Source organism: Drosophila virilis, chromosome 3 (genome assembly GCF_030788295.1).
Source record: "Drosophila virilis strain 15010-1051.87 chromosome 3, Dvir_AGI_RSII-ME, whole genome shotgun sequence".
Taxonomy (NCBI): Eukaryota; Metazoa; Arthropoda; class Insecta; order Diptera; family Drosophilidae; genus Drosophila; species Drosophila virilis.
Genome location: NC_091545.1, coordinates 16541331 through 16556519, shown reverse-complemented (window position 1 = coordinate 16556519; position 15189 = coordinate 16541331). Strand labels below are relative to the sequence as shown.

The following is a 15189-nucleotide window of genomic DNA, read 5'->3' as shown; positions in this document are numbered from 1 at the left end:
CCAGATTATTCTAGAGGGAGAACCATGAACAAAAAGCCCAACCTCGTAAAAATCGGTTGAGTTTTGGCCGAGTTATGGGGGTGGTAAATTTTGACCCATGTCTATTTACGAATCTTGGGGTAAGATTTAGACATGAATTTCGACTAAAAAATCGGTGTTGAGATTTTAATGCCAGATTATTCTAGAGGGAAAACCATGAACAAAAAGCCCAACCTCGTAAAAATCGGTTGAGTTTTGGCCGAGTTATGGGGGTGGTAAATTTTGACCCATGTCTATTTACGAATCTTGGGATAAGATTTAGACATGAATTTCGACTAAAAAATCGGTGTTGAGATTTTAATGCCAGATTATTCTAGAGGGAAAACCATGAACAAAAAGCCCAACCTTGTAAAAATCGGATGAGATTTGGCCGAGTTATGGGGTTGGTAAATTTTGACCCATGTCTATATACGAATCTTGGGGTAAGATTTAGACATGAATTTCGACTAAAAAATCGGTGTTGAGATTTTAATGCCAGATTATTCTAGAGGGAAAACCATGAACAAAAAGCCCAACCTTGTAAAAATCGGTTGAGTTTTGCCCGAGTTATGGGGGTGATAAATTTTGACCCATGTCTATATACGAATCTTGGAATAAGATTTAGACATGAATTTCGACTAAAAAATCGGTGTTGAGATTTTAATGCCAGATTATTCTAGAGGGAAAACCATGAACAAAAAGCCCAACCTCGTAAAAATCGGTTGAGTTTTGGCCGAGTTATGGAGTTGGTAAATTTTGACCCATGTCTATATACGAATCTTGGGGTAAGATTTAGACATGAATTTCGACTAAAAAATCGGTGTTGAGATTTTAATGCCAGATTATTCTAGAGGGAAAACCATGAACAAAAAGCCCAACCTCGTAAAAATCGGTTGAGTTTTGGCCGAGTTATGGGGTTGGTAAATTTTGACCCATGTCTATATACGAATCTTGGGGTAAGATTTAGACATGAATTTCGACTAAAAAATCGGTGTTGAGATTTTAATGCCAGATTATTCTAGAGGGAGAACCATGAACAAAAAGCCCAACCTCGTAAAAATCGGTTGAGTTTTGGCCGAGTTATGGGGGTGGTAAATTTTGACCCATGTCTATTTACGAATCTTGGGATAAGATTTAGACATGAATTTCGACTAAAAAATCGGTGTTGAGATTTTAATGCCAGATTATTCTAGAGGGAAAACCATGAACAAAAAGCCCAACCTCGTAAAAATCGGTTGAGTTTTGGCCGAGTTATGGGGTTGGTAAATTTTGACCCATGTCTATATACGAATCTTGGGGTAAGATTTAGACATGAATTTCGACTAAAAAATCGGTGTTGAGATTTTAATGCCAGATTATTCTAGAGGGAAAACCATGAACAAAAAGCCCAACCTCGTAAAAATCGGTTGAGTTTTGGCCGAGTTATGGGGGTGGTAAATTTTGACCCATGTCTATTTACGAATCTTGGGGTAAGATTTAGACATGAATTTCGACTAAAAAATCGGTGTTGAGATTTTAATGCCAGATTATTCTAGAGGGAAAACCATGAACAAAAAGCCCAACCTTGTAAAAATCGGATGAGATTTGGCCGAGTTATTGGGTTGGTAAATTTTGACCCATGTCTATATACGAATCTTGGGGTAAGATTTAGACATGAATTTCGACTAAAAAATCGGTGTTGAGATTTTAATGCCAGATTATTCTAGAGGCAAAACCATGAACAAAAAGCCCAACCTCGTAAAAATCGGATGAGTTTTGGCCGAGTTATGGGGTTGGTAAATTTTGACCCATGTCTATATACGAATCTTGGGGTAAGATTTAGACATGAATTTCGACTAAAAAATCGGTGTTGAGATTTTAATGCCAGATTATTCTAGAGGGAAAACCATGAACAAAAAGCCCAACTTTGTAAAAATCGGATGAGATTTGGCCGAGTTATGGGGTTGGTAAATTTTGACCCATGTCTATATACGAATCTTGGGGTAAGATTTAGACATGAATTTCGACTAAAAAATCGGTGTTGAGATTTTAATGCCAGATTATTCTAGAGGGAAAATCATGAACAAAAAGCCCAACCTCGTAAAAATCGGTTGAGTTTTGGCCGAGTTATGGGGTTGGTAAATTTTGACCCATGTCTATATACGAATCTTGGGGTAAGATTTAGACATGAATTTCGACTAAAAATTCGGTGTTGAGATTTTAATGCCAGATTATTCTAGAGGGGAAACCATGAACAAAAAGCCCAACCTCGTAAAAATCGGATGAGATTTGGCCGAGTTATGGGGTTGGTAAATTTTGATCCATGTCTATATACGAATCTTGGGGTAAGATTTAGACATGAATTTCGACTAAAAAATCGGTGTTGAGATTTTAATGCCAGATTATTCTAGAGGGAAACCCATGAATAAAAAGCCCAACCTCGTAAAAATCGGATGAGATTTGGCCGAGTTATGGGGTTGGTAAATTTTGACCCATGTCTATATACGAATCTTGGGGTAAGATTTAGACATGAATTTCGACTAAAAAATCGGTGTTGAGATTTTAATGCCAGATTATTCTAGAGGCAAAACCATGAACAAAAAGCCCAACCTCGTAAAAATCGGATGAGTTTTGGCCGAGTTATGGGGTTGGTAAATTTTGACCCATGTCTATATACGAATCTTGGGGTAAGATTTAGACATGAATTTCGACTAAAAAATCGGTGTTGAGATTTTAATGCCAGATTATTCTAGAGGGAAAACCATGAACAAAAAGCCCAACTTTGTAAAAATCGGATGAGATTTGGCCGAGTTATGGGGTTGGTAAATTTTGACCCATGTCTATATACGAATCTTGGGGTAAGATTTAGACATGAATTTCGACTAAAAAATCGGTGTTGAGATTTTAATGCCAGATTATTCTAGAGGGAAAATCATGAACAAAAAGCCCAACCTCGTAAAAATCGGTTGAGTTTTGGCCGAGTTATGGGGTTGAAAAATTTTGACCCATGTCTATATACGAATCTTGGGGTAAGATTTAGACATGAATTTCGACTAAAAAATCGGTGTTGAGATTTTAATGCCAGATTATTCTAGAAGGAAACCCATGAATAAAAAGCCCAACCTCGTAAAAATCGGATGAGATTTGGCCGAGTTATGGGGTTGGTAAATTTTGACCCATGTCTATATACGAATCTTGGGGTAAGATTTAGACATGAATTTCGACTAAAAAATCGGTGTTGAGATTTTAATGCCAGATTATTCTAGAGGGAAAACCATGGACAAAAAACCCAACCTCGTAAAAATCGGATGAGATTTGGCCGAGTTATGGGGCTGGTAAATTTTGATCCGTGTCTATATACGAATCTTGGGGTAAGATTTAGACATGAATTTCGACTAAAAAATCGGTGTTGATTTTAATTTCTTAAATGTGTGACCAAAGTTAAAGGCCGACTTTTTTATAATGCTTTAAAAGTGTGACCAATGTTTTCCTGCAATCTCTTGTCGAAGTTGTGGGACGTTTTCAACAAAGCGTTAAACATATTTTATTAATGCTTTCAAATCAAAAAAATATTTATTTTTCATCGTGATAGTTGCTCAAACACGATTAAAAAGAAAACACGACACTGGCACATCTCTAAGTGCGACCCATCTATCGAATGTTCGCAATATTCGGTGGCAATGTAATTGTCTCAATATTTCGTTGCGACTCGTTTCGTTCTGATATCAAGTGGGTTTGCTGGCAATGGGATGGGCCTTGGGACATGTCATATGGAGTTTGGTTATTGTTGCTCTTGTTGTAGATGTTGGTTTTGCGTGTTTGTTGCTTTCACCGCAGAAATCTACGTGGTGCACGTTCGTCTTGAGTCAGTGGTTTCTATATCTTTTGAGCCGGCTTGCGGTTCTGTTTCACCTTTTGTGTTAAACCCTCCTGTGTGTGCTCGGGTGAAATTAATTTCCAAGTGTGCACAATTAAGTTCAATTTAATTACAGTTAAAAGCAGCGTATGCTTAAATTTTCTCTATCAATATTACACTTGGGGGGAATTTATTAGAGAAAGAATGTGTATTTTTTCCAATAATCTGTATAATTCCTTATACTATCGCTATATACAAAACTGTTTGTCCTGACTGACTGACTGACTGATTGGTAATCAATATAAATATATACGATAAAAGCTAGCAAGCTAAAACTTTCACTGAAGTTACCCCATCTGATAAAGGTGCACGTCAAAACGGGGTTTCGGGTGGAACCTCAAAGAACCATGGCTTGGCTCTTTGTTCATGGTTAGGCCTCTAGATCAATTTGACAACTAAATCTGGCAACATTATTCTTGGTGAAGAGAATGAAGTGAAGCAATTTATAAAAATCAATCCTTGATCATAATTTTCCTTTATTACGGACATAATTTGCGGCATTTTCTTGTTCCTTCTGTGTGTCTCGCTGTGAGTCACACAAGCACATTTTATAACAGCCTTACCATGTAGTGCTAACTTCATTACCGTCACCCAAACCCAGTTTCTGCGAGCTCTTCGCCCAGCGTTAATCAACTTATTTATGGGCAGACGACATGTTGGCCATTTTATGGGCATTATCAGTGCCTGGCATGCGTGTGAGGCGGGGTTATTTGACTGGGCGTTTTCCAAAGTCGCCATGCAGTTCAACGCACTCTGCGTTAGACTGTGATTTGGGCTTGTGCCCCTTTAGGATACGTTGTGTTTTACTTCAATTTAAAGTTGTGCTATAGGACACGACCCTCTGAAAACTCGCATAACTCAAGTATGAGTCCAGCCGCCGTGCCAGCCCGTGCGACGGAATTGCAGCCACTGTATCCACGGCCACAGGACGAAATCCCAGGAACAGGAACATCAAATTTGTTGCGCAATCGTAGGAACAGTAGTCTTATGGTCTCCCAACATAACAGCAGAAGTCTTACAGTTTCACTAGAGACAACCAAATCCCAAGACGAGGACGATGATGACAGGGCAATAGAACATCCCAAAGAGGTAAGGCTCCTCTGTGTTTGAAACTTGAGTCAATTTGCAATGTAACTGCGATGTGAGAGAAAGTTTGTTTCACTTATTTGTTAGGGTCTTTTCGCCGACTCTGAACCGTTGAATGTTTACCTCGCCGTGCTCTGGCATAATTTCGAAGCATAAATTAAACGCACTCATTAAGTACACGTGTGTCCCATTCAGCATAACTAGCTTACACAAAGGACATCGTTGCTGTGGCCCAAACTCATAATTTTCATCGTGTTGTGTTCGTGTTTGACTTGGTGCTGCATAACAACACGTTAAGCCAATTAACTTAATTGTTGCTCATTTGGAATATTTTATCATTGCTTTTTGGAAGCTTGGCCAATTTAGAGGGTTTCCCCTCCTAATTGTATATCATAGTAATTTTTCAATTCAAGCTTTAGTCTTATAACTTGCAATTTTTGTTTCATTTCAGGTATGTATGACCACACCTTATCCCTATTTATGCTGCTAGCAATTCGCGTAAGTAAGAAAACAAGTAGCAAAAACACCCTGTATAAGTTGTACATCAGGTAAACACCTACACCGAAAGAAAACAAGCAAAACAATCAGGATAAAGCCGCCCTAAAGCATATTTCACACTAAAAATAATTAACAAAACAACATAAAGCACACACAAGCAGACTACAGAGAAATACTATCTGTACTATATCAGAGCCCAGTTACTCTTACAGACTCCAAGTAGCCAAAATATTCCAAGCAGACCCTCACATATCAGAGCCTCAATACCCTATCAGACTTCAAATAGACCACACTCACATATTTGAGTCTGAATTCCAGACTCCAAATAGACCATCACATAGTAAAACAATTGAGTCATATCTTTTCAAGAATATATATATGTATCTGTGAGGTGCCCAACGTGTCACACATTTCATGGGTAGCTCGGAATACCCACAGCTAGGGTATTTCAACAACAGCTTATGGAGGCACCACAAAAGTTAGCAGCAGAGCTACACATGAATAATCAAATTTTTTAAGCCACCCGTTGCCGTTGCCCAAGGCAGCAAATTGCGCAGAAAAAAAGAATGAAAAAAAATATGTTGGTTGTGGCAGTAAATGCCAGAGAGGCAGTCACAACAGACGTGCAGAAGCAAGGCAAAGGCAACGTTACGTATACGCAACGTGTGACGGGAACAAAGGCACAGTCTTTGAGCAGTCGTGGTAAAGTTTTGTGACTTGTTCAATTGGCTGTGAAAATGACAGGCGAGCAAATTTAACTTTTCTCTGTTTTAACAGTTCGTTCGGCGTTCGTTAGTTTTTGGGCGAAATTGCCACTGGATAAGTTGTCGCTGCAATTAGCAGCGCTTTTCAATTATTCTTGGCCACATTTGCTCACACTCAGTGAAACTTGTTATGCCCTGCAACTGCTTGGAACGGATAGCCGAGGATACTTATGAAGTTACCAGCAAAAGCGACCCTGTAGAATTCTAGAATTCTTGATAAAAAAAGAGACTTTGGTCGACCTTCTGCCTACTTAGTATAGCATAGCCCCATGTCGACTGTCAACCTTCTTTACTACATATCATAGATTCTTAGAGCTTGTAAATAGTTTTAGGTTCCAACTCTAGCATATGATTGTTAATAAGGGGGACATAGAGTGTTTCCTAGTCGGACTTTTGTCAAAAGCACTGACCCTCTTTCATCTGCTCATTATTAGCATAGGTTCTTAAATTAGTGTGTTAAGAAAGAAAAAAAAAAAAACGATCGAATCTCTCAGCCGGAAATGATAAATTAGTTCAAGCAAATGCAACTTTTATGTAAGCGCTGTTCGCATTATCCGCAGACAACATAAGTGAAAGAGTAGAAAATAATATAAAATGGAAGGAGAGGGGGAGTAGAGAAAAAGAGAGGGAAGCAACTTAGTTTCTAGCATAGTTTTATGCCAGCGTTGGGACGTGGAAAAAATATGCTATATTAAAAAGTTTTTCGATTATTTTGTAGCTATTTTTGCTTTTCTTGCTTCAAAGTTTCCCGACTGGATTTTCTTAGCCGCTTTGCACACTTGATGAATGCTGTGCTAATGAGAGAGCTATAGAGCGACAGAGAAACATAGAGTTAGAGAGAGAGAGAGAGAGATAAAGCGCAAGCAAAAAGAAAAGAAGAGAAACAGGGCGAAAGGATATCAAATGCATAGCGAAACACAAACTCTGCAGGTGATGAGCGAAGCAACTAAATTAAAAGTTCATAGTTAAAAATGCAACCAACTTTAAATTGCTGAAAATTGTGTTATTTAGTTCTCTATGATTATTTTATTGAAAATTGTCATTGTTAAGAACTTTGGCTGAGTTTTAATAGTTATATTTTAGACTCAACCCGATTGCCTTACATGAACATTGTTGTTAATTGGTTAATCTCTATGATCACTTTTTTTTTATACCCTGTACTCTTTGAAAGTTACTAAATACGGGTATAATAGAATTTTCTTGATTTAATTATTATCTTATATGCTGTTACAACTTTAGTTTTTGCTTTAAAGTGTATACGTTTAGATGCGTACAGGTAGCAGATGGTGTTATGTTCATTTTGTTTAGTCTAGGCTAGGTTCTAGTTTGTTTGGCTGAGCAGCATCGAATGATCTGTTGGGAGGGACTTTTTAGGTCTCCTTATTCGCCACCTTGCCAGGACTTTGTGAAACTTAGATGGGTACTCAGCTGCTTGTCTCTTGACATGCCCTATCATTGGGACCGTAAGATCTTTTGCGATGTCATGTGCTCGTATGTTCTGCCTTCCTTCCTTCCGCTTGTAGCAAAGCATTTAACACAGAAACGATAGGAGCTGTAGATTATTCCATAAGCTTGTAATATTTCCAATATTCTCATTTCAATAAAATCGATAAATATTATTTATAATATCTCTAATATTTCGAATATTTCACTTGAATTCCTCCCGCATTCAGTTCTATATTGAGAATTTAGAGAATTTTTACCTTTAGCATACATTTTATTATTGCAATATTAATTTCAATGCGTTTAAGTTTGACCATCATACAATAAGTTCCTAATGATCAACCCGTAATAGACTCTTATTTTACTTATACACACATACACCTTGATTCCTTGTGCTCTCTGTGGCCAGGTGAAGTCCAACATTTATAAGTTAATTTTGATTTCAATAGGAATAAAAAAGTTGTTGCTTCAAGAGTTTTGTTGTTCCTCTTGTAACGTGCTATTGAAAATTAACAATTTTCCTAGCTAAGCTGTGCTCAACTTCAATCGGCTTGTCAAAGTTTTTTGTCTTACACCGCCCGAACAACACTCGAGTGTCCTTTGTGGGATGTAGACCCCTTGACGCCGCTGTGCTCCGCTTCTAGCACCTTGCCGTTTCAATCGAATGAACATCAATATTGATTTTGCTTAGTCAGTTTTGCCGGCAAGTCTTTTGTTTAACTACGCCCAAGTTGTTGCCCCACGACGTGTTTCAAGTTCCTTGTTCCTTGTTCCTTGTTCGTGGGCTCTATGCCACATCCTTCGATGCTCCGCCTTTAAATCAACACTTTGCTTCAACTTGGCCTCTTTCTTGTGCCCGCTGTTAGCTAGCCCCCTCTCAGCTTTGCTGGCATATTACTTTTGTGGCTTTTCCGCTATCCTTGCCGCCTGCTAAATGGAAAACTTGTGGGCTGCTCAGGGGGCACTTAACGGCTTTCATGGATTCGGGTTGAATGGCTAGAACGTGCGGCCGGGGAGCTGCATGTGAAAGAACATTTTATGGAGTTGCAAACTTGTGCTCGATGATGTAAGTGGCTGAAAACTGCATGCGGCTAACCTGCTCCTAACGGCTAGTTCTCTTTCTCTTACCATTTTCGCTCTTTCTGGCTTTTTTTTGCGGACTTGAGTGCATCGTTAACGTGTTTTGCTGGCTCATCAGCTAGCTAGAAATTGTAATTTCTTAGCTTTGTTTTTACCTGAAACGCATTGACCTGAATTTTGCGGCCACGACTCGCACTCGTTACTTACCAAGTAATTTCTCTTGAATGATTTATTAAAAGTCCGCAGAGACTTATAAGGATTCTATCATTTGGCAGGTAACTTGTTGTTGTTGTCTTATATAATTGACTAGGAATATTACAAGTTTTATTTGCTTTTCATTGAGTCCGATAGTTTTTAGTTTGTTCAAAAAAATGTAGTAAATAATTTGCTGCGACTATTTGTATAAATAATGTCCGTGGCGAGGATAAAGCGACGCCAAAAATTAAGCCAAATTGCATTTTATTTGAACAGACCGATGCCACTCTATAAAAACGTCAGATTTAAGCCAACTAATTATGCGGCGTCTGCTGACAATGTGTCAATAAATTTAAAACCCTTTTTTTTGCACAAGCACATTCATAATTCCTTTTAAACATTTATATATTTGGTTTATATATGCGGCTGTGCATTAAAAATGTGCGCAGCACACGAAAACAATTAAAATTAAATAAATTGTGAGTGCGGTTGCTGGCTTAATTTGATGAATGTGCAAATAATTAACACGCGTAAAATTGTTATTACAATGAAAAAAAAAAAAAAACAATCGAAAATGAAATTTATGAACCTGCTGACAGCAGCCGAGGGAAGAGGGAAGCGGCTGTAATCCAAATCAATGCGATGTATTTAAGAATTTTTTATTGGACTCGGTTTGAACAAAAGCCGCCCAAATAGGTTGAAATCAGAGCTGTGTAAGCTAAAATTAATTAAATATTAAGCTGAAAGGAAATAAATAAATGAATTCGGCTTAGTTGGCACGTTGCTTAACCCGTTAATGCCAAATAAATTAATTCATTTATTCAAAAATATATTTATTTGAGTTTTTTACGTGCTTAGATTTATATTCTAATCATTCCTTTACTCTTGAATAATTAATTTTAAATTTTAATTTATTTAATTTGCTTCATACGTATGCTGCAAGCTCCCAAAGGATCGATTCATTAGGCTTGCAAGGGTATTTTTAGTATTTGACATTTCGAGGATAAATCCTTACTATTTTTGCCATAAATTGTTATTTTAATATTTCAACAGTTGCTTACTTGACTTTTCTATCAATAATTAAAGAACCCAATGCATAGTTTCGCAGTAAATATTACTTTTGGCATGTAAATTTGAGTGCCAAAAATATTTGCAATATTTTCAACACATAATTGATTACAATTCTGTCTTTTTGTGCTACCCCTCGCCCTGTCCCTGTCCAGTCCTCTGTCGGCTGGCAAATAAAAATTGCAATTTCTCGCTGTAATGTAATTAAAAACACACAACAATCACAATATGTGTTTGCCTAGTCCTGCGCTATATTTTATCGGCATGTGTTTATTTTGCTAATTGAAAAATTAAATGAATATGCGCATAACGCAAAATTGTAGCTGCAATTGAATTAGCTGTACGTGAATTGAATATTGTTGTTCAAAACAAATATAAATATTAGTTGAGATTTGTGCTGAAAAATTTGCAATAAAAAACAATATACGATATATTTGATTAGATTATATTTCATTTTAATGGTCTTAAATTGTTCGGACCTATTCCGTTTTTTCATAATCTCTCTAATATTTCTTTAGTCTTGAAAGTATAGAAGATTTCATTATACTATATTTCATTACATATATATATTTAATATACGATAAACTATTCAAAATATTTTTATGTTCTCCCAAATGGCGGGTGATTGTTTCTGTTTGTTAATTGCATTTTAAATGTGCCATTCATTAAAATTAAGCAAAATTATTGACTATATTTCATGAGGATATATTATTTAATTTATTGGTATTTAATCAACGCTTCATGAGTACTTTGCCATTATTTAAATGAACTTATTTATTGTTAAAACCCAAGCCTAAAAACAGACTACAATCATTGTGCTACAGCTGCTGACTCTTAAGGGTGACTGACTTGACTGAAGATGCATGTGTCCAGTTAATGTTCTGTTGCAAGGAGTTTGTTGCAGCTAAGCGGCAACAGGTGCAACGAGACGAGAAATTGGAAGATGCCAGCGACCTAACCAGCCAACATTTGTTGGTCAGTTCCTTAGGGGGCAACCTTTTGCCAAGGTTTAACAATGCATTCTTTTGCGAGCTGAGAAAACTTTAGTTTTTTATTGAAATTGCGCTAAAGGAATTTCCTATTATTATTTTTATGTTGTGTGCTCTCTTTTGCCGGCACTTTGTCGGCAATTTATGCGCATTATTTTCATTTTGCAATAAGTTTTCAATAAGGGAAAATAAGCATAATATAGAAAACTTCACGTTCTGCAAACTACAGTTTATTTCCCTCGGTGCTCTCGCCTTTTCCCAACCCAACAGTTACCTTTATAACTTTGGCATCAACTTTTTTCTGTTTTTTTTTTTTTTTTTTTTACTTTTGCATTCACAAAAATTGAAGTACTGCGTTTTCTTTGTTTCTTTATTATTATTATTTTTTTGTTGCTCTTCGGTTTTTTGTCGTAGTTTTCAAGTTCCTTTACGTGCCACAACAGTATTTCAACTTGTTTGGCTTGTGGCAAAAGTGGAGCGAGATTGTTTTTTTTTTCGCTGTGAAAGTTTGTCATAAAGTAAGCATGTTTAACATAATGTTTACCTTTTGCTATTGTCGAGGCTTGTCTAAGTATAACTATAACACAAGTACAATTTTTTGTTTTCCTCATGATATCACCTGCAAACCTGGCATTTAATATTTTCACTTTGCTTCCAAATGGGCAAATTCTTATTGGAATTAGATTACTTCATCGTATTGTTCTATGGGAAAATTCGGTTAAAAATGCTAAATTGTTCTTTTAAATTTAATCTTAAATTGAAAATCTTTAATCTTCGCTTATAATTTTCATGCTGCCTTAGGCCAAAATGCAAAAGTAATTTAATTCAATAATACAAACGAACGATTCGTAATTACAGCCCGCATACAACAAAACTTGACCAGACGCATACAAAAGACATGAAAATTGTGCTCAAAGAAATTTCCACAATTTCCTCAACAGGAAAGAAATCTACATACATATATATATGTATAAATATAACTGAAATCTGAACTTAATTTAAAAGCGGCATTCATCATCAACTTTCCTGTCACGAATTTATATGTTAAAATGCGACAAACCGCAATGAAAAATGGGCAATTCAACTGACGGAAAGAGACGGATAAAGGCTCGAGTTATTTATGAGAGAGAGAGAGAGAGAGAGAGAGATAGACTGAGGGAAATAAAATATAACATAATTCATTTGGGAGCGGGCAGAGAGCGTAACACGTCGGGCAGTGCACCGTTGAGAGGCTGCCGAGTTAACGAGTGCATTCAACAGGATATGTGGGCGTGGCTTTGTCTCAGTCTACGGCTTGGGCGTATTGAGGGGGGGCGTGGCTACTGCCAAAGGCGACCATTAAGTGTGCATAAATTTTCATTTTACATGCACAGAACAAACGAATGCATATAAATTCCGTTCAGCCTGCAACGATAACTGCACACACACAGGATATACGCACACACACGCACACACACACGCCCAAAATGAACTGCACTCAATTATATGTAAATTATCAGTCTGTGCTCCGCCCTAGCAACTGCAATTTCCCATTTCTTTTCACTTCCCGTTTGCTCTTGCCATATGCTGGCCTCAATATTATTATTAAATAATTTCAATACCATTAAATATTCAATGCTCACGCTTTTCGCTTTTGTTTTGTGTGTCAGTAAGTGTATGTGTGTGTGTGTGTGTGAGTGCGAGTGTTTAATATCCCCAACTTAAAATGTTATATTATTTTTGTGCATTTTGATAATATATATTTAAAATAATGTAATGAAAGTGAAAAATGATTGAATAACATGTTTTTGATTCCAGATTTCAGAAAAACATTATAATTTTGTTTTTGTATTTTGTATTATCTACATGTTAAATATCTTGCCAATTTTATGAAATATTCAGTATATATATCTTTGGTGTATTATATATATTCTTAAACTATCTAAACTCTCAGTTCTCTCTATTTGTTTTGTACTTGTCGCTTTATAAAATTTTCTATTAGTCGCACGCGGCGTATACGTTATTTATCTATGCAACTTCTGTAGCTGCCGCAATACACGCCTTTCGAGCTGATTTCACTTCCGTTTCTGCCAGCAATTATTTGCCCCTTGGAGTTTTACGTTAGTTGTGAGAAAAAGTTATCGGGAACTTTGTCAATATATATAGTTTTTGTTGTTGTGTTCTCTATTGTCTGTCGTCAAAGTTTTGCTTTGTCGCTGCCTGGCTGGTTGTTTGCACTTGAACATACTCTTAATTAATTAAATTTACAGTTTAGAGAGACTTTTTTTCACACTGCTTTGTTGTGATTGTGTGCTGTTCTGGGAATGTGCGGATTATAGCCTTTGTTAAAAGTTCCCTTAGCTAGCATTTGAATAAATGATCGTAAATTGCTGTAGATTTTATATAGCTATTGTCTGCCTAATCCTCCATTACATATACTGTAATTACTGCTAATGTCTGTTAGCCAAGCTTATGACAGATACTCGTTTTTTTGAGTACTCGATAGTAACGAGTTTTTTTTTTGTCTGTTGAAGCGAACTTCAAAGCAAAGTTTTCGAGTGGTTCACAGTGAAAGACGACAACTTTTTGCAGCAAATCTCATTCCTTTTTTTTTTTTAATTGTGAAAATACAATAAATATTTAAATACATTAAGTTTTCTCATTCGTTTTTAGTGCTGGCTTACAATTGCATTTGTGATTGAAAAAGCATTCCTTGGTTAAAATGTTAGTAACTCGTGTTGGGTCTCATGTGAGACTTTAGTGTCTCGCAGTTGTGCCTCAATAGTTTTACTGTACAGCTCACATTACGAAGTCGTACAATTGCAATTTACATGTTTGGCTCCCACATGTGTCGTCTAAATTGTCACTTAAGTGTCACGCATTTGGGGCTTGTGCTCAAACTCGGTTCCAACTTGGATTCAACTGTGTTCCAACTGTGCATTGCCTCTGGCACATGCATTGAAAATAAATTTGAATGCCACATCTATTAGTGCCGCTTGCCTTACCCCAGAACAAGCGAACGACAGTCAGCTGCAGCTGCGGCTGCCTGCTTCCTTCCTTCCTTCCTTCTCTAATGCGGCCTTTGCTGCTGCTGTTGCTGCTGGTTACGTGCATCTAATGAAGCTTGCAACAGAGACAATGCAGGAGGCAAGAACAACAATTGTCTGCTTTGCATTTTTCATGCAACTTCGTTTAGCATTTGTGTTATCAACGTTCGTCCGTTGGCAACAGATTGCCACAAAAATTGACATCGACTAAAGAATTGCATGGGCTGTGCTCCACATGGCTTGATTTGCATTGACAGCACTCTGCCAAATTTGCTTGCCATTGGTGCAAAGACACTAACTGAAACTTACAGCAGAGTACAGCCAAAGAAAGCTAATAAGAAACCTAGCATATGAGAGAATATCTCAAAGTTGCTATTTTATATTTTCATTGTAAACTTTGGCCTTTCATTGAACTTAGACTAATTCAAGCTATAATAAATAGATTAGTCTTATATTTTAGTTCTTTAAGGGAGCTTTATCTTCACCAATCGATACAATTTAACCTGCCTTAAGCTTTTATGTCCTTTGAAAGTATTTTCTAAATATATAGTTATTTTTGCCCAAAGTTGCTCAAAGTTGATTTTTAATATATTTCTGTACGGTGGTTTTTTAATATTTTTTAAACTCCGTTTAATATAATCAGCATAACTCATAATAGACTCTTTAAGCTTAAGCTTAGGCTTAATGTGCTTTTAAAGCTTTCAAATAGCTTAAGCTAATCTTTGTGGAACTGGTGTAAGCTATAAGGGTTTAATGTTACCTCGATACCTAAGACAAAGACAGTTTTGAAGTTCACTTTTGCCCTTCAAAGCTGTTAAAATGTGGTTTAATGTGCTTTTAAAGCTTTTCAAAAAGCTACAACGAATGTTTTTAAAAATATTATAAGCTAGAAAGCTTTACTGTAGTTTCGACGACCAATATACGTTGGATTCTTTAAACGCTAGCAAGCTATAATGTGCTCTTAACGTTTAACATGTATTTTAAGCAGATGTCTACGATTGAATTGTTCACTTGCTAGCTGATAAAATTTACTTTAAGAACATCATGCTATTTATACTTAGCTAGTTGCCACACGGCGTATGCGTAATATCATATTATGCCGTTATCCAGTTTAGCTCCTCCAATGT

The 15189-nt window shown here is 36.7% G+C and overlaps 1 protein-coding gene across 8 annotated transcripts in view; it reads left to right on the top strand.

Annotated features, from left to right (window-relative positions):
• SPoCk (secretory pathway calcium atpase) overlaps window positions 1–15189 on the top strand; it is a 75819-nt gene that overhangs the window by 36728 nt on the left and 23902 nt on the right. Inside the window, exon 1 of one of the 8 annotated variants that reach the window (XR_011416308.1) lies at window positions 4735–5002. The exons of the other annotated variants lie outside the window; for them this stretch is intronic. The gene's annotated coding sequence lies outside the window, so the exon portion shown is untranslated. Of the gene's footprint in view, window positions 1–4734; window positions 5003–15189 lie in introns of those variants that run through there. 8 annotated transcript variants of the gene reach the window in all.